The 24,857-nt window shown below is 40.1% G+C and overlaps 1 pseudogene across 1 annotated transcript; it reads right to left on the reverse strand.

Moving 5' to 3' along the window:
- Nucleotides 1–9,461: 9,461 nt before the first annotated feature.
- On the reverse strand, nt 9,462–10,013 carry LOC104653514 (annotated as a pseudogene). The gene has a single exon (XR_746694.2). The product of XR_746694.2 is annotated as a proteasome maturation protein pseudogene (transcript).
- Between the last annotated feature and the right edge of the window lie 14,844 nt (nt 10,014–24,857).

Raw genomic sequence — 24,857 nt, forward strand, 5'->3', positions numbered from 1 at the left:
TGAAAATTAGTAATGAGTTGTAAAGTCCCATATAGTTGAAAATGCATCATCTAAGAATAAATATGATAGAAATACTTTACTATACTTAAGAAATTAATCATAATGATGTAATATCATGTAGTAGACATTCCATATTTAATTTTTTTCTGTTGTTACAATAATATCCTTTTTTGTGATCCGTCCTAAATTCCCACATTGCAGTTGGCAGGTGTGTTGTGTTGCGTGGTGTGATGTATTGGGTGGTATGATATGTTGGTTGTGCTGTGTAACCTTTCGTAAGTCCCTTAACATTCCTGGTAGTATAGATGATCTCTAGTGTTATTTTGAGTTCTGAGAGTCTGCGAGTCTATAATTATAGGCCATTTTAGTTCTATAATGTTGTGATTTTATTTATTTATTAGAGACAGGGACTTGCTCTGTTGCTCTGAAGTGCAATGGTTTGATAAGAGCTCACTGCAGCCTCAAACTCGTGGGCTCAAGGAATCCTCCTGTCTTAGACTCACAAGTAGTTGGGAGTATAGGCAGCATGGATCACCATGCCTGGTTAATATAAAAAAATGTTTTGTAGAGAACAGGTCTCGCTATATTTGCCTAGGCTGGTCTCATACTCCTGGAAAAACTCCCACCTCAGCCTCCCAGAGTGTTGGGATTACAGGCAGGAGCCACTGTGGCAGCTTTTGTGATTTATTTTATTATTATTTTTATTTTTCTTTTCTTTTTTAAAAATTATACTTTAAGTTCTGGGATACACGTGTAGAATGTGCAGGTTTGTTACATAGGTATACATGTGCCACAGTGGTTTGCTGCACCCATCAAACGGTTATCTATATTAGGTAGTTCTCCTAATGCTATCCTTCCCCTTGGCCCCCACTCCCTGACAGGCCCCTGTGTGTAATAGTCCCCTCCCTGTGTCCATATGTTCTCATTGTTCAACTCCCACATATAAGTGAGAACATGCAGTGTTTGGTTTTCTGTTCCTGTGTTAGTTTGCTGAGAATGATGATTTCCAGCTTCATCCATGCCCCTGCAAAGGACATAAACTCATTCTTTTTCATGGCTGCATAGTATTCCATGGTGTATACATGCCACATTTTCTTTAGCCAATCTAACATTGATGAGCATTTGGGTTGGTTCCAAGTCTTTGCTATTGCTAATAGTACTGCGGTAAACATATGTGTGCATATGTCTTTATAGTAGAATGATTTATAATTCTTTGGGTATATACCCAGTAATGGGATTGCTGGGTCAAATGGTATTTCTAGTTTTAGATCCCTGAGGAATCACCACACTGTGTTCCACAATGGTTGAACTAATTTACACTCCCACCAACAGTGTAAAAGTGTTCCTATTTCTCCACATCCTCTCCGGCATCTATTATTTCCTGACTTCTTAATGATCGCCATTCTAACTGGTATGGGATGGTATCTCATTGTAGTTTTGATTTGCATTTCTCTAATGACCAGTGATGATGAGTTTTTTTTATATGGTTGTTGGCTGCATAAATGTCTTCTTTTGAAAAACATCTGTTTATATCCTTTGTCCACTTTTTGATGGGGTTATTTGTTTTTTTCTTGTGAATTTGTTTAAGTTCCTTGTGGATCCTGGATATTGGCCCTTTGTCAGATGGATAGGTTGCAAAAATCTTCTCCCATTCTGTAGGTTGTCTTTTCACTCTGATGATAGTTTCTTTTGCTGTGCAGAAGATCTTTAGTTTAATTAGATCTCATTTGTCAATTTTGCCTTTTGTTGCCACTGCTTTTGATGTTTATTCATGGAAGTCTTTGCCCATGCCTATGTCCTAGGTTGTTTTCTAGGGTTTTTCTTTTTGTGGTTTTAGGTCTTACATTTAAATCTTTAACCCATCTTCAGTTAATTTTTGTATAAGGTGTAAGGAAGTGATCCAGTTTCAGTTTTCTGCATATGCTAACCAGTTTTCCCAACACCATTTATTAAATAGGGAATCCTTTCCCCATTGCTTGTTTTTTTTAGATTTGTCAAAGATCAGATGGTTGTAGATGTGTAGTGTTATTTCTGATGCCTCTGTTCTGTTCCATTGGTCTATATATCTGTTTTGGTACCAGTACTGTGTCTGGAATTGGTAGGTTCTTGGTCTCACTGACTTCAAGAATGAAGCCTGGTTTTCATTTGTTTTGTTTCTCCCCCAGCTCAAGAACCTGCAATGGTCCCTGGACCCTGCTGATCAGAATAGTTGTTCTCACCGACGCAGCAGCAGAAACACTAGCTTTTCCCCCAGACCACATGGAGGACCCAGGAAGGTCAGATTTAGTGGCCCTTACTGACGCATTCTCGAAACCCTGCACCCTTGCCTGTCCACCCAGACCACATGGAGGACTGGACTGAGAAAAATCGGATTTAGTGGCCCTTACTGATGCATTCCCGAAAACCTGTACCTGTTGGAGTCCTAAGCATTCTCCTGTTAGTATTGGGACTTTACCCCCATCCTATAAAGATGTTATGCCCCAAAAATGAAGTGGAGGGCCATACCCTGAGGGAAGGAAGGGATCTCCAGGGTTGGAAGAGTGACACCTTTTGTCCTCACTTATATGAATAGGAAGGATACAATTGCTGAGACTCCCCATATCCTAGCTTCAGGAATAGCTTTTGTTAGGCCTGTTAGTCTGAGGAGGGACCCTAAAATTCCAGATAGTCCTCCCTACAACAGGGATTTGGGCAAAAATTATGTTTTTCTGATTGGTGAGCTTGGGTGCCTAAAGAAGGTAACAGAGTCCTGGAGTTCATACTGGAAGTCATTCTTATAGGAGAAGCTAGAAAAGCACCAGAGACAGGGAGCGATTTTTAGAAGCAGGACTAACCTCGGAGAAGAGAGGCAAGAAGAAGTTTGTCTGGCAGGCCTATTAGGACCCAGGGGGCAAGGGTCAGGATAGATAGAATAGATGGGTGAGTCTTGCTTGGGCGACACGTCTTTGAGAGTTCCGCTCATGGCCGCAGGGTCAACCAACTTGTTGTCGGGACCCCGGAGCCGCGTGGCTTTCCTCTCAGTCGACCCTTGGCTCAGCCCATAAGTACAGGAAAAGTGGAAGCTGGTTCTAGGCAAACCAATGCTCCCAACTCCGAAGAGTCGGGGGTCGTTAGAGAGCCCTTTCCCAGAAAGCCTGACACCCGTGTCTTAAGTCCAGTGGCTGCGCTAGTCGCTTTTAACTGGCCGACAGGTGCCTGGTATTTAGCCCCCGATTACTAAGGGAAAATAGGATAGAATAGCAAGCGAAAGGGGTCCATTGGTGCTCACCACTCAGCGATAGTCGATGTCCCACTGCTTGACGATAGGCAAAAGTCTTACCGCGTGGCGATAGTTGATAGTCCCATCTGGGTCGCCAAAATGTGTCTGGAATTGGTGGGTTCTTGGTCTCACTGACTTCAAGAATGAAGCCACAGACCCTCGTGGTGAGTGTTACAGTTCTTAAAGATGGTGTGTCTGGAGTTTGTTCCTTCAGATGTTCAGATGTGTCTGGAGCTTCTTCCTTCTGGTGGGTTCGTGGTCTCGCTGTCAGGAGTGAAGCTGCAGACCTTTGTGGGGAGTGTTACAGCTCTTAAAGGCAACGTGTCTGGAATTGTTCGTTCTTCCTGGTGGGTTCCTGGTCTCGCTGGCTTCAGGAGTGAAGCTGCAGACCTTCGTGGTGAGTGTTACAGCTCATAACGGCAGCATAGACCCAAAGAGTGAGCAGCAGCAAGATTTATTGCAAAGAGTGAAAGAACAAAGCTTCCACAGTGTGGACAGGGACCCGAGCGGGTTGCCACTGCTGGCTGGGGCAGCCTGCTTTTAGTCCCTTATCTGACCCCACCCACATCCTGCTGATTGGCCTATTTTACAGAGAGCTGATTGGTCCATTTTGACAGAGTGCTGATTGGTGCATTTACAATCCTTGAGCTAGACACAGAGTCACAGAGTGCTAGTAAGCTAGATACAGAGTTAACTAGATACAGAGTGCCAATTGGTGTATTTACAAACCTTGGGCTAGACACAGAGTGCCGATTGGTGTATTTACAAACCCTGAGCTAGACACAGAGTGCTGATTGGTGCACGTACGATCTTCTGGCTAGATATGATATTGGGTGTGGGTTTGTGATCAATAGCTGTTATTATTATTTTGAGATATGTTCTATCAATACCTAGTTTATTGAGTGTTTTTAGCATGAAGGGCTATTGAATTTTATCAAAGGCCCTTTCTGCATCTATTGAGATAATTATGTGGTTTTTCTCATTGGTTCTGTTTATATGATGGATTATGTTTATTGATTTGCGTATGTTGAACTAGTCTTGCATCCCAGGGATGAAGCCAATTTGATCATGGTGGATAAACTTTTTAATGTGCTGCTGAATTCAGTTTGCCAGTAACTGAATTGAGGATTTTCGCATCAATGTTCACAGGGATATTGGCCTAAAAGGTTGTTGTTGTTGTTGTTGTATCTTTGCCAGGTTTTGGTATCAGGATGATGCTGGCTTCATAAAATGAGTTAGGGAGGGGTCCCTCTTTTTCTACCATTTGGAATAATTTCAGAAGAAATGGTACTAGCTCCTCTTTATACCTCTGGTAGAAATTGGCTGTGAAGCCATCTGGTCCTGGGGTTTGTTTTTTGGTTGGTAGGCTATTAACTACTGCCTCAATTTCAGAACTTATTATTGGTCTATTCAGAGATTTGACTTCTTCCTGGTTTAGTCTTGGGAGAGGGTGTGTGTGTCCAGGAATTTATCCATTTCTTCTAGATTTTCTAGTTTATTTGCATAGAGGTGTTTATAGTATTCTCTGATGATAGTTTGTATTTCTGTGGGATCAGTGGTGATATCCCCTTTATTATTTTTTGTGTCTATTTGATTCTTCTATCTTTTCTTCTTTGTTAGTCTGACTAGTGATCTATCTATTTTGTTAATCTTTTCAAAAAACCAGCTCCTGGATTCATTGATTTTTTGAAGGGTTTTTCATGTCCCTCTCTCCTTCAATTCTGCTCTGATTTCTTGTCTTCTGCTAGCTTTTGATTTTTTTGCTCTTGCTTCTCTAGTTCTTTTAATTGTGATGTTAGGGTGTCTATTTTAGATCTTTCCAGCTCTTTGATGTGGGCATTTAGTGCTGTAAATTTTCCTCTAAACACTGTCTTAGCTGTGTCCCAGAGATCCTGGTACGCTGTATCTTTGTTCTCATTGGTTTCAAAGAACTTATTTAATTCTGCCTTAATTTTGTTATTTACCCACTAGTCATTCAGGAGCAGGTTGTTTAGTTTCCATGTAGTTGTGTGGTTCTGAGTGAGTTTCTTAATCTTGAGTTTTAATTTGGTTGCACTGCAGTCTGAGAGACTGTTTGTTATGATTTCCGTTCTTTTGCATTTGCTGAGGAGTGTTTTACTTCCAATTATGTGGTTGATTTTAGAATAAGTGCCATGTGGTGCTGAGAAGAATGTATATTCTGTTGATTTGGGGTGGAGAGTTCTGTAGATGTAGATGTCTATTAGGTCCGCTTGAGTTGAGTTCAAGTCCTGAATATCGTTGTTAATTTTCTGTTTTGTTGTTCTGTCTAATATTGACAGTGGGGTGTTAAAGTCTCCCACTATTATTGTGTGGGAGTCTATGTCTCTTTATAGGTCTCTAAGAACTTGCTTTATGAATCTGGGTGCTCCTGTATTGGGTGCATATATATTTAAGGTAGTTAGTTCTTCTTGTTGCATTGATCCCTTTACTATTATGTAATGCCCTTCTTTGTCTGTTTTGATCTTTGTTGGTCTAAAGTCTGTTTTATCAGAACAGGATTGCAAGCCCTGCTTTTTTTCTGCTTTCCATTTGCTTGGTAAATCTTCATCCGTCCCTTTATTTTGATTCTGTGAGTGTCTTTGCACGTGAGATGGGTCTCCTGAATACAGCACACAGACGGGTCTTGACTCTATCCAATTTGCCAGTCTGTGCCTTTTAAATTGGGCATTTAGCCCATTTACATTTAAAGTTAATATTGTTATGTGTGAATCTGATCCCGTCATTATGATGCTAGCTGGTTACTTTGCCCAATAGTTGATGCAGTTTTTTCATAGTGTCAATGGTCTTTACATTTTGGTTTGTTTTGCAGTGGCTGGTACCACTTTTTCCTTTTCGTATTTAGAGCTTTCTTCAGGAGCTCTTGTAAGGCAGGCCTGGTGGTGACAAAGTAAGTAAGCATTTGCTTATCTGTAAAGAATTTTATTTCTCTTTCACTTATGAAACTTAGTTTGGCTGGATATAAAATTCTGGGTTGAAAATTATTTTCTTTAAGAATTTTGAATATTGGCTGCCACTCTTTTCTGGCTTGTAGGGTTCCTGCAGAGAGATCCACTGTTAGTCTGATGGGCTTCCCTTTGTGGGTAACCTGATTTTCCTCTCTGGTTGACCTTAACATTTTTTCCTTCATTTCAACCTTGGTGAATCTGACAATTATGTGTCTTGGGGTTGCTCTTCTTGAGGAGTATCTTTGTGGCGGTCTCTGTATTTCCTGAATTTGAATGTTGGCCTGTCTTGCTAGGTTGGCGAAGTTCTCCTGGGTAATACCCTGAAGAGTGTTTTCTAGCTTGGTTCCATTCTCCCCATCATTTTCAGGTATACCAATTAAACGTAGGTTTGGTCTTTTCACATAGTCCTATATTTCTTGGAGGCTTTGTTTGTTCCTTTTCATTCTTTTTTCTCTAGTCTTGTCTTCATGCTTTATTTCATTAAGTTGATCTTCAATCTCTGATATCCTTTCTTCCACTTGATCGATTTGGCTATTGATACTTGTGTATGTATGCTTCATGAAGTTCTTGTGCTGTGTTTTTCAGTTCCATCAGGTCATTTATATTTTTCTCTAAACTGTTTATTCTAGTTAGCAATCACTCTAGCCTTTTATCAAGGTTCTTAGCTTCCTTGCATTGGGTGAGAATATGCTCCTTTAGCTTAGAGCAGTTTGTTATTACCGACCTTCTGAAGCCTACTTCTATCAATTCATCAAACTCATTCTCCATCCAGTTTTGTTCCCTTGCTGGCAAGGAGTTGTGATCCTTTGGAGGAGAAGAGGCATTCTGGTTTTTGGTATTTTCAGCCTTTTTGAACTGGTTTTTCCTCATCTTCATGGATTTATTTACCTTTGGCCTTTGCTGTTGGTGACATTCGGATGGAGTCTTTTTGTGGTTTTCCTTTTTGTTGATGTTGATGCTATTGCTTTCTGTTTGTTAGTTTTCCTTCCAACAGTCAGGCCGCTCTTCTGTAGGTCTGCTGGAGATTGCTGGGTGTCCTCTCCAGACCCTGTTTGCCTGGGTATCACCAGCAGAGCCTGCAGAACAGCAAAGATTGCTGCCTGCTCCTTTGTCTGGAAACTTGGTCCTGCCAGATGCCAGCGGGAACTCTCCTGTATGACGTGTCTGTTGACCCCTACTGGGATGTGTCTCCCCATCAGGAGGCACAGGGGTCAGGGACACACTTGAGGAGGCAGTCTGTCTCTTAGCAGAGCTCTAGCCCTGTGCTGGGAGATCCACTGCTCTCTTCAGAGCCAGCAGGCAGGAATGTTTAAGTCTGCTGAAGCTGTGCCCGCAGTTACCCCCTTCCCCCAGGTGCTCTGTCCCAGGGAGATGGGAGTTTTATCTATAAGCCCCTGACTGGGGCTGCTGCCTTTCTTTCAGAGATGTCCTGCCCAGAGAGGTGGAATCTGGAGAGCCAGTCTGGCTACAGCAGCTTTGTGGCGCTGCAGTGGGCTTGGTCCAAATTTCCTGGTGGCTTTGTTTACACTGTGAGGGGAAAACTGCCTATTCAAGCCTCAGTAATGATGAATGCCCCTCTCCCCACCAATCTTGAGCATTCCAGGTTGACTTCAGACTGCTGTGCTGGCAGTGAGAATTTCAAGCCAGTGGATCTTAACTTGCTGGGCTCCGTGGGGTCAGATCTGCTGAGCCAGACCACTTGGCTCCCTGGTTTCAGGCTCCTTTCCAGGGGAGTGAATGGCTCTGTCTTGCTGGTGTTCCAGGTGCCACTGGGGTACGAAAAAAACAAAAAAACAAAAAAACAAACAACTGCAGCTAACTCAGTGTCTGCCCAAACTGTCACCCAGTTTTGTGCTTGAAACCCAGGACCCTGGTGGTGTAGGCACCCGAGGGAATCTCCTGGTCTGTGGGTTTCAAAGATCATGGGAAAAGCATAGTAACTGGGCTGGGGTGCACCATTCCTCATGGCACAGTCCCTTATGGCTTTCCTTGGGTTGGGGAGGGAGTTCCCCAACCCCTTGCACTTCCTGGGTGAGGCAATGCGCCACCCTGCTTCTGCTTGCCTTCTGTGGGCTGTACCCACTGTCTAACCAGTCCCAATGAGATGAGCTGGGTACCTCAGTTGGAAATGCAGAAATCACCTGCCTTCTGCATTGGTCTCATTGGGAGCTGCAGACTGGAGCTCTTCCTATTTGGCCATCTTGCCCGGGAATCCCTGATTTATTTATTTACTTATTTATTTAGACAGAATCTCATTCTATTGCCCAGGCTGAAGTGCAGTGGCACAATCATGGCTCACTGCAGCCTCAAGTTTTCAGGCTCAGATGGTGATCCTCCTGCCTCGGCCTCCCGGGAAGCTGGGACTACAGGTCATACCACCATGCCTAGTAATTTTTTTTTTTTTTTTTTTTTTTCACAGAGATGGGGTCTCACCATGTTGCCAGGCTGGTCTTAAACTCCCAGGCTCAAGTGATCTGCCCACCTCGGCCTCCTGAAGTATTAGAGTTACAGGCAAGAGTCACTGCTCCCAGACTGTGATTTATTTTTTAAGGAATCATAGATGTTGAAATGTTATGCAGTAATTTGACAGGAATTGATAAACTACCAAGTAAAATAGCAATGTATTAAATAAGATTTCAAATAACCAAACTCAGGCTTATCTCCATGGGATTTTTAAATATTTCTTTTAGGTGGAACTCAGCTGTATGAAAATAAAAATATATCTATTTATTGATGTCTTTAAAGACTATGGAGAATCAAGAAGAGAATTGAGGTCACTGACCACTTGCGGAAGCTTTTTCTCTGGCACACTAACTATTTTAACTATATTATGACCCTGTTGAGAAAATAAAATTTTTTTTAGGCAATTGAATTGATTTCTCATGCCAAAATAATAATAATTTTTTTTTAGCTAAAATTTTTCTCTCTCTTTTTTCCTTTTTTTTATCAATTAAAAATGTTTATTCTGAAAGTTGCTACTACAAAATTTACAGACTCAAATGCTTATGCTTATTCAAACTAAGTTTACAGAAAACTTAGAAAACAGGTTGAACTGAAACCTGTAGATCATTTTATAATATTCATGAGCAATATTTTTTTTAAAGACAAAGGCTATTGTTTTAATATAATTTAAGAGCTTTAGCATGATCCCCCTTTAGTGCTTTTAATTATCACATGGCTGTAAACCAAAGACGCCCCCAAATTTTAAATGATCATTGATACTACTTGAGCAGAAATTCTCAGGTGTCAGTACTTTTAATGTTGTGTACATCAAATTACAGTACAAAGACAACTATAAACAAGATGCAGCCCTCAGTTTCCATGAACAGCACACTATTACAGTAAACCGAGTTTATATTCCACCATTAAGTGTGGCTCTCCCATGACTTCACTTTGTGATGGATCATTAAGAATATCCTCAAATCCAATAGTCTCATCATTACCCCTCAAAATATCCAATGAAAGATTTGAGCTTGAAAGAAATGGAAGACGCTGAACCTGCTGCACTGCCTTGAATTCCATCTGTAATTTTAATGGAGCAAATAGACCCTGAATGTTTCTCAGTGTGGAAAAATTCATTTTATCTTGGTTGAGCTGGAAATTTTTTTCTGATAATTCAAGAGGATGACTAGGCAAAAGTTCATTTTTCACACAAGAAAAACCTTTCTGAAGAAGATCATGACTTTCAAAAGGTCCACTTGCTGAAATTTCAGTAACTGGAATACTGTCCTTTACCTCAGATCCAAGTCCCCTGGCATTCATCTTCAGTAGCTCTGCGAACAGCCTCTCTCTTTTTTTCTTAAATGTTTAACTTTTAAGTTCAGGGGTACCTGTGCAGGATGTGCAGATTTGTTATATAGGTAAATGTGTGCCATGATGGTTTGCTGCACAAATCATCCTATCACCTAGGTATTAAGCCCAGCATTCATTAACTATTCTTCCTGATGCTCTCCCTCCTCCCACACACAACCCTCTGACAGTCCCCAGTGTGTGTTTTTCCCTGCCATGTGTCCATGTGTTCTCATCATTCAGAGGAACATGGAAAGACTAGACTGGATAAGTATTCTGGCCTCCATCTTTCTCCGTTATTGGATGCTACCTGCTCTCGAACATTGGACTCCAAGTCTTCAGCTTTTGGACTCTTGGACCTACACCAGGGGTCTCAGGCCTTCAGCCACAGATGGAAGGCTGCACTGTCAGCTTCCCTATTTTTGAGGTTTTGGGACTCAAACTGGCTTCCTTGCTCTTCAGCTTGCAGACAGCTTACTGTGGAACTTCACCTTCTGACCTTATGAGTCAATATTCCTTAAGAAACTCCATTTCATACATATTTCTTTCTCCGGTCTAATTGTCCTGACTGGAACTTCCAATATTATGTTGGATAGGAGTGGTGAGAGGGGGCGGAGCAAGATGGCCGAATAGGAACAGCTCCAGTCTCCAACTCCCAGCACGAGCGACACAGAACACTGGTGATTTCTGCATTTTCAACTGAGGTACTGGGGTCATCTCACTAGGGAGTGCCGGACAATTGGTGCTGGTCAGCTGCTGCAGCCTGACCAGTGAGAGCTGAAGCAGGGTGAGGCATCGCCTCACCTGGGAAGCGCAAGGGGGAAGGGAGTCCCTTTTCCTAGCCAGGGGAACTGAGACACACAACACCTGGAAAATCGGGTGACTCCCACCCCAATACTGTGCTTTGAGCAAACGGGCACACCAGGAGATTGTATCCCACACCTGGCCGGGAGGGTCCCACGGCCACGGAGCCTCCCTCATTGCTAGCACAGCAGTCTGTGATCTAACCGCAAGGCAGCAGCGAGCCTGGGGGAGGGGCGCCCACCATTGCTGAGACTTAAGTAGGTAAACAAAGCCGCTGGGAAGCTCGAACTGGGTGGAGCTCACAGCAGCTCAAGGAAACCTGCCTGTCTCTGTAGAATCCACCTCTGGGGACAGGGCACAGCTAAACAACAACAACAAAAAAAGCAGCAGAAACCTCTGCAGACGCAAACGACTCTGTCTGACAGCTTTGAAGAGAGCAGTGGATCTCCCCACACAGAGGTTGAGATCTGAGAAGGGACAGACTGCCTGCTTAAGTGGGTCCCTGACCCCTGAGTAGCCTAACTGGGAGACATCCCCCACTAGGGGCAGTCGGACACCCCACACCTCACAGGGTGGAGTACACCCCTGAGAGGAAGCTTCCAAAGTAAGAATCAGACAGGTACACTTGCTGTTCAGCAATATTCTATCTTCTACAACCTCTGCTGCTGATACCCAGGCAAACAGGGTCTGGAGTGGACCTCAAGCAATCTCCAACAGACCTACAGCTGAGGGTCCTGACTATTAGAAGGAAAACTATCAAACAGGAAGGACACCTATACCAAAACCCCATCAGTACGTCACCATCATCAAAGACCAGAGGCAGATAAAACCACAAAGATGGGGAAAAAGCAGGGCAGAAAAGCTGGAAATTCAAAAATAAGAGCGCATCTCCCCCTGCAAAGGAGTGCAGCTCATCACCAGCAGTGGATCGAAGCTGGCCAGAGAATGACTTTGATGAGATGAGAGAAGAAGGCTTCAGTCCATCAAACTTCTCAGAGCTAAAGGACGAATTACGTACCCAGCGCAAAGAAACTAAAAATCTTGAAAAAAGAGTGGAAGAATTGACAGCTAGAATAATTAATGCAGAGAAGGTCATAAACGAAATGACAGAGATAAAAACCATGACACGAGAAATACGTGACAAATGCACAAGCTTCAGTAACCGACTCGATCAACTGGAAGAAAGAGTATCAGCGATTGAGGATCAAATGAATGAAATGAAGCGAGAAGAGAAACCAAAAGAAAAAAGAAGAAAAAGAAATGAACAAAGCCTGCAAGAAGTATGGGATTATGTAAAAAGACCAAATCTACATCTGATTGGGGTGCCTGAAAGTGAGGGGGAAAATGGAACCAAGTTGGAAAACACTCTTCAAGATATCATCCAGGAGAACTTCCCCAACCTAGTAGGGCAGGCCAACATTCAAACTCAGGAAATACAGAGAACGCCACAAAGATACTCCTCCAGAAGAGCAACTCCAAGACACATAATTGCCAGATTCACCAAAGTTGAAATGAAGGAAAAAATGTTAAGGGCAGCCAGAGAAAGGTCGGGTTACCCACAAAGGGAAGCCCATCAGACTAACAGCAGATCTCTTGGCAGAAACTCTACAAGCCAGAAGAGGGTGGGGGCCAATATTCAACATGCTTAAAGAAAAGAATTTTAAACCCAGAATTTCATATCCAGCCAAACTAAGTTTCATAAGTGAAGGAGAAATAAAATCCTTTACAGATAAGCAAATGCTTAGAGATTTTGTCACCACCAGGCCTGCCTTACAAGAGACCCTGAAGGAAGTCCTAAACATGGAAAGGAACAACTGGTACCAGCTATTGCAAAAACATGCCAAAATGTAAAGACCATCGAGGCTAGGAAGAAACTGCATCAACTAATGAGCAAAATAACCAGTTAATATCATAATGGCAGGATCAAGTTCACACATGACAATATTAACCTTAAATGTAAATGGACTAAATGCTCCAATTAAAAGACACAGACTGGCAAATTTGATAAAGAGTCAAGACCCATCAGTGTGCTGTATTCAGGAGACCCATCTCACATGCAGAGACATACATAGGCTCAAAATAAAGGGATGAAGGAAGATCTACCAAGCAAATGGAGAACAAAAAAAAGCAGGGGTTGCAATCCTAGTCTCTGATAAAACAGACTTTAAACCATCAAAGATCAAAAGAGACAAAGAAGGCCATTACATAATGGTAAAGGGATCAATTCAACAGGAAGAGCTAACTATCCTAAATATATATGCACCCAATACAGGAGCACCCAGATTCATAAAGCAAGTCCTTAGAGACTTACAAAGAGACTTAGAATCCCATACAATAATAATGGGAGACTTCAACACTCCACTGTCAACATTAGACAGATCAACGAGACAGAAAGTTAACAAGGATATCCAGGAATTGAACTCATCTCTGCACCAAGCGGACCTAATCGACATCTATAGAACTCTCCACCCCAAATCAACAGAACATACATTCTTCTCAGCACCACATCACACTTATTCCAAAATTGACCACATAATTGGAAGTAAAGCACTCCTCAGCAAATGTAAAAGAACAGAAATTATAACAAACTGTCTCTCAGACCACAGTGCAATCAAACTAGAACTCAGGACTAAGAAACTCAATCAAAACTGCTCAACTACATGGAAACTGAACAACCTGCTCCTGAATGACTACTGGGTACATAACGAAATGAAGGCAGAAATAAAGATGTTCTTTGAAACCAATGAGAACAAAGATACAACATACAAGAATCTCTGGGACACATTTAAAGCAGTGTGTAGAGGGAAATTTATAGCACTAAATGCCCACAAGAGAAAGCAGGAAAGATCTAAAATGGACACTCTAACATCACAATTAAAAGAACTAGAGAAGCAAGAGCAAACACATTCAAAAGCTAGCAGAAGGCAAGAAATAACTAAGATCAGAGCAGAACTGAAGGAGATAGAGACACAAAATCCCTCCAAAAAATCAATGAATCCAGGAGTGGGTTTTTTGAAAAGATCAACAAAATTGACAGACTGCTAGCAAGACTAATACAGAAGAAAAGAGAGAAGAACCAAATAGACGCAATGAAAAATGATAAAGGGGATATCACCACCGACCCCACAGAAATACAAACTACCATCAGAGAATACTATAAACACCTCTATGCAAATCAACTAGAAAATCTAGAAGAAATGGATAATTTCCTGGACACTTACACTCTCCCAAGACTAAACCAGGAAGAGGTTGAATCCCTAAATAGCAGGCTCTGAAATTGAGGCAATAATTAATAGCCTACCCACCAAAAAAAGTCCAGGACCAGATGGATTCACAGCTGAATTCTACCAGAGGTACAAGGAGGAGCTGGTACCATTCCTTCTGAAACTATTCTAATCAATAGAAAAAGAGGGAATCCTCCCTAACTCATTTTATGAGGCCAACATCATCCTGATACCAAAGCCTGGCAGAGACACAACAAAACAGGATAATTTTAGACCAATATCCCTGATGAACATCGATGCAAAAATTCTCAAAAAAATATTGGCAAACCGGATTCAGCAGTACATCAAAAAGCTTATCCGCCATGATCAAGTGGGCTTCATCCCTGGGATGCAAGGCTGGTTCAACATTCGCAAATCAATAAACGTAATCCAGCATATAAACAGAACCAAAGACAAGAACCACATGATTATCTCAATAGATGCACAAAAGGCTTTGACAAAATTCAACAGCCTCCATGCTAAAAACGCTCAATAAATTCGGTATTGATGGAATGTACCTCAAAATAATAAGAGCTATTTATGACAAACCCACAGCCAATATCATAGTGAATGGGCAAAATCTGGAAAAATTCCCTTTGAAAACTGGCACAAGACAGGGATGCCCTCTCTCACCACTCCTATTCAACATAGTGTTGGAAGTTCTGGCTAGGGCAATCAGGCAAGAGAAAGAAATCAAGGGTATTCAGTTAGGAAAAGAAGAAGTCAAATTGTCCCTGTTTGCAGATGACATGATTGTATATTTAGAAAACCCCATTGTCTCAGCCCAAAATCTCCTTAAGCTGATAAGCAACTTCAGCAAAGTCTCAGGATACAAAATTAATGTGCAAAAATCACAAGCATTCTTATACACCAGTAACAGACAAACAGAGAGCCAAATCATGAATGAACTTCCATTCACAATTGCTTCAAAGAGAATAAAATACCTAGGAATCCAACTTACAAGGGATGTCAAGGACCTCTTCAAGGAGAACTACAAACCACTGCTCAGTGAAATCAAAGAGGACACAAACAAATGGAAGAACATACCATGCTCATGGATAGGAAGAATCAATATCGTGAAAATGGCCATACTGCCCAAGGTTATTTATAGATTCAATGCCATCCGCATCAAGCTACCAATGAGTTTCTTCACAGAATTGGAAAAAACTGCTTTAAAGTTCATATGGAACCAAAAAAGAGCCCGCATTGCCAAGACAATCCTAAGTCAAAAGGACAAAGCTGGAGGCGTCACACTACCTGACTTCAAACTATACTACAAGGCTACAGTAACCAAAACAGCATGGTACTGGTACCAAAACAGAGCTATAGACCAATGGAACAGAACAGAGTCCTCAGAAATAATACCACACATCTACAGCCATCTGATCTTTGACAAACCTGAGAGAAACAAGAAATGGGGAAAGGATTCCCTATTTAATAAATGGTGCTGGGAAAATTGGCTAGCCATAAGTAGAAAGCTGAAACTGGATCCTTTCCTTACTCCTTATACGAAAATTAATTCAAGATAGATTAGACACTTAAATTTTCGACCTAATACCATAAAAACCCTAGAAGAAAACCTAAGTAGTACCATTCAGGACATAGGCATGGGCAAGGACTTCATGTCTAAAACACCAAAAGCAACGGCAACAAAAGCCAAAATTGACAAATGGGATCTAATTAAACTAAAGAGCTTCTGCACAGCAAAAGAAACTACCATCAGAGTGAACAGGCAACCTACAGAATGGGAGAAAATTTTTGCAATCTACTCATCTGACAAAGGGCTGATATCCAGAACCTACAAAGAACTCAAACCAATTTACAAGAAAAAAACAAACAACCCCATCAAAAAGTGGGCAAAGGATATGAACAGACATTTCTCAAAAGAAGAGATTCATACAGCCAACAGACACATGAAAAAATGCTCATCATCACTCGCCATCAGAGAAATGCAAATCAAAACCACAATGAGATACCATCTCACACCAGTTAGAATGGCAATCATTAAGAAGTCAGGAAACAACAGGTGCTGGAGAGGATGTGGAGAAATAGGAACACTTTTACACTGTTGGTGGGATTGTAAACTAGTTCAACCATTATGGAAAACAGTATGGCAATTCCTCAAGGATCTAGAACTAGATGTACCATATGACCCAGCCATCCCACTACTGGGTATATACCCAAAGGATTATAAATCATGCTGCTATAAAGACACATGCACACGTATGTTTATCACGGCACTATTCACAATAGCAAAGACTTGGAATCAACCCAAATGTCCATCTGTGACAGACTGGATTAAGAAAATGTGGCACATATACACCATGGGATACTATGCAGCCATAAAAAAAAAAAAAAAAAAAAAGGATGAGTTTGCGTCCTTTGTAGGGACATGGATGCAGCTGGAAACCATCATTCTTAGCAAACTATCACAAGAGCAGAAAACCAAACACCGCATGTTCTCACTCATAGGTGGGAACTGAACAATGAGATCACTTGGACTCGGGAAGTGGAACATCACAAACCAGGGCCTATCATGGAGAGGGGGGAGGGGGGAGGGGGGAGGGATTGCATTGGGAGTTATACCTGATTTAAATGATGAATTGATGGGTGCTGACGAGTTGATGGGTGCAGCACACCAACATGGCACAAGTATACATATGTAACAAACCTGCACGTTATGCACATGTACCCTAGAACTTAAAGTATAATAAAAAAAAAAAAAAAAAAAAGGAGTGGTGAGAGAGGGGATCCTTGTCTTGTGCTGGTTTTCAAGGGGAGTGCTTCCAGCTTTTGCCCATTGAGTATGATATTGGCTATGGGTTTGTCACAGATGGCTCTTATTATTTTGAGGTATGTTCCTTCAATACCTAGTTTATTGAGAGTTTTTAACATGAAGCGATGTTGAATTTTATCAAAGGCCTTTTCTGCATGTATTGAGATAATCATGTGGGTTTTGTCTTTAGTTCTGCTTATGTGATGAATCATATTTATTGATTTGCATATGTTGAATCAGACTTGCATCCCAGGGATGAAGCCTACTTGATCGTGGTGGATAAGCTTTTTTATGTGCTGCTGAATTCAGTTTGCCAGTATTTTGTTGAGGATTTTTGCATCAATGCATATCAAGGATATTGGCCTGAAGTTTTCTTTTTTTCATTGTATCTTTGCCAGGTTTCAGAATCAGGGTGCTGCTGGCCTCATAGAATGATTAATGAGAAGTCCCTTCTCCTTGATTTTTTGGAATAGTTTCAGTAGGAATGGTAGCAACTTTTCTTTGTACCTCTGGTAGAATTCAGTTGTGAATTCATCTGGTCCTGGGATTTTTTGTCTGGTAGGCTGTTTATTGCTGCCTCATTTCAGAACTTGTTTGTGGCCTATTGAGGGGTATGATTTCTTCCTGCTTCAGTCTTGAGAGGGTGTATGTGTCCAGGAATTTATTCATTTCTTCTAGATTTTCTACTTTATGTGCATAGAGTTGCTTATAGTATTCTCTGATGGTTGTTTGTATTTTTGTGGGGTCAGTGTTGATATCCCCCTTATCATTTTTGATTGTGTTTGTTTGAATCTTTTCTTTTTTCTTTTATGTTGGTCTAGTTAGCAGTCTATCTATTTTATTATTTTTTTCAAAAGTCCAGCTCCTGCATTTGTTAATTTTTTGATGGGGTTTTCATGTCCCTACCTCCTTCAATTCAGCTCTGATCTTGGCTATTTCTTGTCTTCTGTTAGCTTTGGGATTTGTTTGCCCTTGGTTCTCTAGTTCTTTTAATTGTGATGTTAGGTTGTTCATTTGAGATCTTTCTAACTTTTTGATGTGGGCATTTAGTACTATAAATTTCCCTCTTAATGTTGCTTTAGTTGTGTCCCAGATTCTGGTACATTGTATCTTTGTTCTCATTAGTTTCAAATAACTTACTGATTTCTGCCTTAATTTTATTATTTACCTAAAAGTCATTCAGGAGCAGATTGTTCAATTTCCATGTGGTTGTATGGTTTTGAGTGAATTTGTTAATCTTGAGTTCTAATTTGCTTGCTGTGGTCTGAGAACTGTTATGATTTCAGTTCTTTTGCATTTACTGAGGAGATTTTTACTTCTGATTATGTGATCAATTTTAGAATAAATGACATTTAGTGATGAGAAGAATATATATTCTGTTGAATTGGGGTAGAGATTTCTGTAGATATCTATCAGGTCCACTTGATCCAGCACTGAGTTCAGGTCCAGATTATCTTTGTTAATTTTCTGTCTCAATGATCTGTCTAATATTGTCAGTGGGGTGTTAAAATCTCCCACTATCATTGTGTGGGAGTCTAAGTCTCTTTGTAGGTCTCTAAGCCCGTTTTATGAATCTGGGTGCTCCTGTGTTGGGTGAATATATATTTATGATAGTTAGCTCTTCTTATTGAATTGAACCTTTTATCATTTTGTAATGCCCTTTGTCTTTTTTGATCTTTGTTGGTTTTAAGTCTGTTTTGTCAGAAACTAGGATTGCAACCCCTGTTTTTTTTGTGTTTGGTTTGCTTGGTAAACTTTCCTCCTTTTCTTTATTTTGAGTCCATGTGTGCCTTTGCATGTGAGATGGGTTGCTTGAAGACAACATACCAATGGGCCTTGACTCTTTATCCAGCTTGCCATCCTGTGTCTTTTTTTATATTTTATTTTATTATTTCAATAGTTTCTCAGGAAGAGGTGGTGTTTGTTTTACATGAATAAGTTTTTAGTGGTGATTTTTGAGATTTTGGTGTTCTTATCACTTGAGCATGGTACACTGCACTTAATGTGTAGTCTTTTATCCCTGACCCCCTCCCACACTTCCCCCTGAGTCCCCAGAGTCCATTATATTATTCTTATGCCTTTGCTTTCTCATAGCTTAGCTCCCACTTATAAGTGAGAACATAGGATGTTTGGTTTTCTATTTTTGAGTTACTTCAGTTAGAATAATGGTCTCCACCCCCATCCAGGTTGCTGTTGGTGCCATTATTTAATTCCTTTTTGTGTCTGAGTAGAATTCCATGATGAATATATGCCACATTCTTTATCCACTCATTGGTTGACGGGCAGTAAAACTGGTTCCATAGTTTTGCAATTGCAAATTGTGCTGCTATAAATATGCATGTACAAGTTTCTTTTTCATATAATGATTTCTTTTCCTCTGGGTAGATACCCAGTAGTGGGATTGCTGGATCAAATGATAGTTCTACTTTTAATTCTTTAAGGAATCTCCATACTATTTTCCACAGTGGTTGTACTAGTTTACATCCCCACCAGCATTGTAAAAGTGTTCTCTTTTCACCACATTCACGCCAACAGCTATTATTTTTTGATTTTCTAATTATGGCCATTCTTGCAAGAGTAAGGTGGTATTACATTGTGGTTTTGATTTGTATTTCCCTGATAATTAGTGATGCTGCATATTTTTTCATATATTTGTTTGCCATTTGTATATCTTCTTTTGAGAATTGTCTGTTCATGTCTTAGTCCACTTTTTGATGGGATTTTCTGTTTTTTATTCTTGCTGATTTGTTTGAGTTCCTTGAGATTCTAGATATTAGTCCTTGTTTGGATGCATAGTTTGTGAATATTTTCTTGCACTCTTTGGGTTGTCTGTTTACTCCACTGATTATTTCTTTTGCTGTGCAGAAGCATTTTAGATTAATTAAGTCCCATCTATTATATTTATCTTTGTTTTTGTTGTATTTTGCTTTCGGGTTCTTGGTCATAAACTCTGCCTAAATCAATGTCTACAAAAGTTTTCCTGATGTTATCTTCTAGAATTTTTATGGTTTCAGGTCTTAGATGTAAGTTTTTGATCCATTTCAAGTTGATGTTTTTATAAGGTGAGAGATGAGAATCCAGTTTCATTCTTCTCTGTGATTTCCAATTATCCCAGCACCATTTGTTGAATAGGGTGCCCTTTTCCCACTTTATGGTTTTTGTTTGCTTTCTTAAAGATCAGTTGGCTGTATTTGGCTCTATTTCTGTGTTCTCTAATCTGTTCCATTGGTCTATGTGCCTGTTTTCATACCAGTGCCATGCTGTTTTGATAACTATAGGCTTGTAGTATAGTTTGAAGTCTGGTAATGTGATGCCTCCAGATTTGTACTTTTTTCTCAGTCTTGTTTTGGGTATGTGGGCTCCTTTTTTGTTCCATATGAATTTTAGGATTGATTTTTCTAGTTCTGTGAAGAATGATGATGTTATTTTGATGAAAATTGCATTGAAATTATAGATTGCTTTTGGCAATATGGTCATTTTCCCAAGTGATTCTACCCATCCATGAGTATGAACATGGGATGTGTTTCCATTTGTTTGTGTCTTCTATGATTTCTTTCAGCAGTGTTTTGTAGTTCTTGTAGAGGTCTTTCACCTCCTTGGTTAGGTGTATTCCTAAGTATTTTATTATTATTATTTTTTTGCAGCTGTTGTAAAAGGGGTTGAGTTCTTGATTTGATTCTCAGCTTGGTCACTGTTAGAGTATAGCAATACTACTGGTTTGTGTACATTGATTTTGTATCTTCAAACTTTACTGAATTTATTTTTTCAGATCTAGGAGCTTTTTGGATGAGTCTTTAGGGTTTTCTAGGTATACAATCATATTACCAGTGAGCAGAGGACAGTTTGACTTCCTTTTTACTGATTTAATGCCTTTGTTTCTTTCTGTTGTTGATTGCTCTGGCTAGGACTTCCAGTACTATGTTGAATGGAAGTGGTGAAAGTGGGCATCTTTGGCTTGTTTCAGTTCTCAGGGGGAATGCTTTCAACTTTTCCCCTTTCAGTGTAATGTTGGCTGTGTGTTTGTCATAGATGGCTTTTATTACTTCAAGGCATGCCCCTTCTATGCCAATTTAACTGAGGGTTTTAATCATAAAGATGCTGGATTTTGTCAAATGCTTTTCCTGCATATATTAAGATGATAATGTAATTTTTGTTTTTAATTGTTTATGTGGTGTATCACATTTATTGACCTGGATGTGTTAAACCAACCCTGAGTCCCTGTTTGACCATGGTGTATTACCTTTTTGATATGATTTTGGGTTTGGTTAGCTAGTATTTTGCTGAGGATTTTTGCGTCTATGTTCATCAGGGAAAGTGGCCTATACTTTTATTTGTTATGTCCTTTCTTCGTTTTGGTATTATGGTAATACAGGCTTCATAGAATGATTTAGGGAGGATTCCCTGTTTCTCTATCTTTTGGAATAGTATCAGTAGGATTGGAACAAATTCTTCTTTGAATGTCTGGTAGAATTCAGCTTTGAATCCACCTGGTCCTGGATATTTTTTTGTTGGCAATTTTAAAATTACTGTTTCAATCTTGCTGCTTGTCATTGGTCTGTTCAGGGTTTCTGTTGCTTCCTGGTTTAATCTAGAAGGATTGTATATTTCCATGAATTTATCCATCTCCCCTAGGTTTTCTTGTTTGTGCACATAAAGGTGTTTGTAGTAGCTTTGAATGATCTTTTGTATTTCTGTGGTATTGGTTGTAATATCTCCTGTTTCATTTCTAATTGAGGTTAATTGGACTTTTTCTCTTTTTTTTTTTTTTGGTTAATCTTACTAATGGTCTACTGATATGTTTATCTTTTCAAAGAATCAGCTTTTTGTTTCATTTATCTTTTATATATTTTTTTCAATTTCATTTGGTCGTGCTCTGGCCTTGGTTATTTCTTTTCGTCTGCTGGGTTTGGATTTTATTTGTTCTTGTTTCTCTAGTTCCTTGAGGTTGGAGCTCAGATTGTCTGTTTGTGCTCTTTAAGACTTTTTGATGTAGGCATTTAATGCTATGAGCTTTCCTTTTAGTATTGCTTTTACTGTATCCCAGTGGTTTTGGTAGGTTGTGTCACTATAAGCATTCATCTCAAATAATTTTAAAATTTATATCTTGATTTCACTGTTGACCCAAAGTTCATTCAGGAGCAGATTATTTAATTTCCATGTATTTGTATGGTTTTGAGGATTCCTTTTGGAGTTAATTTCCAATTTTATTCCACTATGATTTGAGAGAGTACTTGATATAATTTTGATTTTTTAAAATTTATTGCCTTGTTTTATGGCCTATCATATGGTCTGTCTTGGCGAGTATCCCATGTGCTGATGAAAAGAATGTATATTCTGCAGTTGTTGGATAGATTGTTCTACAAATATCTGTTAAGTCCATTTGTTTTAGGGTATAGTTTAAATTCATAGTTTCTTTGTTGACTTTCTGTTTTGATGACCTCTGAAGTGCTGTCAGTGAAGTATTGAGGTCTGCCACTATTATTGTTGTGCTGTCTATCTTATTTCTTAGTTCTAATAGTAATTATTTTATGAATTTGGGAGCTCCAGTACTAGTTATATGTATGTTTAGGATTGTGATATTTTCCTGTTGGACTGCTCCTTTTATCATTATATAACATCCCTCTTCGTCTTTTTAAACTGTTGTTGTTTTGAAGTCTGTTTAGTCTGACATAAGAATAGCTGTATCTGCTCACTTCTGGTTTACATTTGCATAGACTATCTTTTCTATCTTTTTCACCCCTTTACCTTAAATTTATGTGTATCTTTATGTGTTAGGTGAGTCTCTTGAAGAATGCAGATACTTGGTTGGTGGGTTTTTATCCATTCTGCCATTCTGTATCTTTTAAGTGGAGCATTTAGGTCATTTACATTCCATATTCGTATTGAGGTGTGAGGTACTGTTCTATTCATCATGCTAGTTGTTATTGTCTTTTTTAAATCTTGTGTTGTTGTTTTATAGGCCCTGTGAGATTTATGCTTTGAGGAGGTTCGAATTTGGTGTATTTCAAGATTTTGTTTCAATATTTAAAACCCCTTTTAGCATTTCTTGTAGTGCTGGCTTGGTAGTCACGAATTCTGTCAGCATTTGTTTGTCTGAAAAAGATTTTTATCTCTCCCTCATTTATGAAGCTTAGTTTCATTGGATAGAAAATTCTTGGCTGGTAATTATTTTGTTTCAGGAGGCTAAAAATAGGACCCCAATGCCTTCTGGCTTGTAGGGTTTCTGCTGAGAAATCTGCTGTTAATCTGATAGGGTTTCCTTTGTAGGTTACCTGTTGCATTTGCCCCACAGTTCTTAAGATTCTTTTATTCATCTTGACTTTAGATAACCTGATGATTATGTGCTTAGGTGATGATCTTTTTGCAATGAATTTCCTGAGTGTTCTTTGAGCATTTTGTATTTGGATGTCTGGATCTCTAGCCAGACTAGAAAATTTTTCCTTGAATATTCCCTCAAATATTTTTTCCAAACTTTTATATTTCTCTTCTTCCTCAGGAACACCAATTATTCTTGTGTTTGGTAACTTAACATAATCCCAAATTTCTTGGAGGCTTTGTTCATTTTTTAAAATTCTTTTTTCTTTGTCTTTGTCAGGTTGGGTTAATTCAAAAGCCTTGTCTTTGAGCTAGGAAGTTCTTGTTTGATTCTATTAACTTTCCAGTGTATTTTGTATTTCTCTAAGTTTGTCTTTCATTTCTAGAACTTGTGGTTGTCTTCTTTATGACATCTATTTCTCTGGAGACTTTTTAATGCATATCTTGTATTGTTTTTAAATTTTCTTTAAGTTGTTTTTCATCTTTCTCTGGTACCTCCTTGAATAGCTTAATAGTCAACCTTCTGGATCTTTTATCTGGCAATTCAGAGATTTTTTCTTGGTTTGGATCCATTGCTGGAGAGCTAGTATGATCTTTTGTGGAGTTACAGAAACTTGTTTTCTCATATTACCAGAATTACTTTTCTGGTTCCATCTCATTTGGGTAGACTGTTTCAGTAGAAAGATATGGACCTCAAGGGCTGCTGTTCAGATTCTTTTGTCCTACAGAGTGATCCTTTGATCGGGTGCTCTCCCCCTTCCCCCAGAGATAAGGCTTCCTGAGAGCCAGACTGCAGCGAGGGAGTTTGCTATTGCCCTTCTGGGTCTAGCCATTCATCGGGGCTACCAGACTCCAGGCTGGTGCCAGGGCATGTATGCAAAGAATCCTGTGATATGATCTGTCTTCAGGTCATTCAGCCATGGATACCAGCATCTGCTCCAGTGGGGGTTGTAAGGGAGTGAAGTGGAATCTGTGGAAGTCCTCAGTTGTAGTGTTGTTTAGTGCACTGGTTTTCTTGAATGCTGGTTATGCTAGCAGTGAAGTGGTCACATGGACAGATTCAGGACCTCTGGTTAGTCAGGGTGTTGCAGATGGTGGAATTAGCTTTTGTTTTCTCCTTTGGAGCAGGGTTGTTCTGTTATGAGTTGCTGTAATGGCCTGAGTTTGTTGACCTCCAGCCAGGAGTTGGTGCTTTCAGGACAACACCAGCTGCAGTAGTTGAAGGGGGATATATTCTTGCCCTACATTAACCAGGTTAAATATTTGGGTTTCTCAGGTGATGGGTGGGGCCATAGAGCTCCCAAGAGTTTATGTCTTTTGTCTTTGGCTACCAGGGTTGGTAGCAAAAACCCATAGTGGGGGCAGAGTTAGGCAGGTCTTAGCTCAGACTCTCTTTGGGTGGGGCTTGCTGTGGCTACTGTGGGGGATGGGAGGTGGTTCTCAGGCCAGTGGAGTTATGTTTCCAGGAGATTATGGCTGGCTCTGCTATGTCATGCAGGTTACCAGGGAAGTAAGGGAACGCTGGCAGTGAGAGGCCTCACTCAGCTGCCATGAAGCCAGCAAGGCGTTTCAGTCCCACTATGCCCTTCGAACAGCACCAAGTTCATACCCAGGCAGCTGGTCAGCACAGCTGAGATCTTGCCCTAGGTTATAAGCCTCCCGGCTGAGAAAGGAAGCAGGGCTGT

The sequence above is a fragment of the Rhinopithecus roxellana genome, chromosome 4 (assembly GCF_007565055.1).
Source record: "Rhinopithecus roxellana isolate Shanxi Qingling chromosome 4, ASM756505v1, whole genome shotgun sequence".
In the NCBI taxonomy this organism is placed as follows: domain Eukaryota; kingdom Metazoa; phylum Chordata; class Mammalia; order Primates; family Cercopithecidae; genus Rhinopithecus; species Rhinopithecus roxellana.